Here is a 664-nt window from a genome sequence, read left to right on the forward strand (position 1 = left end):
CTTGGCCTTCCTCTTGTACTTCTCCCATCAACTCTTGCATTCATCACCTTCTTTAGCAGACAGCCATTTTCCATTCTCTCAACATGGCCAAACCACCTCAACACATTCATATCCACTCTAGCCGCTAACTCATTTCTTACACCCGTTCTCACTCTCACCACTTCGTTCCTAACCCTATCTATTCGAGATACACCAGCCATACTCCTCAGACACTTCATCTCAAACACATTCAATTTCTGTCTCTCCTTCACTTTCATTCCCCACAATTCCGATCCATACATCACAGTTGGTACAATCACTTTCTCATACAGAACTCTCTTTACATTCATGCACAATCCTCTATTTTTTACTACTCCCTTAACTGCCCCCAACACTTTGCAACCTTCATTCACTCTCTGACGTACATCTGCTTCCACTCCACCATTTGCTGCAACAACAGACCCCAAGTACTTAAACTGATCCACCTCCTCAAGTAACTCTCCATTCAACATGACATTCAACCTTGCACCACCTTCCTTTCTCGTACATCTCATAACCTTACTCTTACCCACATTAACTCTCAACTTCCTTCTCTCACACACCCTTCCAAATTCTTTCACTAGTCGGTCAAGCTTCTCTTCTGTGTCTGCTACCAGTACAGTATCATCCGCAAACAACAACTGAT

The sequence above is a fragment of the Palaemon carinicauda genome, chromosome 13 (genome assembly GCF_036898095.1).
Source record: "Palaemon carinicauda isolate YSFRI2023 chromosome 13, ASM3689809v2, whole genome shotgun sequence".
NCBI classification, from domain to species: domain Eukaryota; kingdom Metazoa; phylum Arthropoda; class Malacostraca; order Decapoda; family Palaemonidae; genus Palaemon; species Palaemon carinicauda.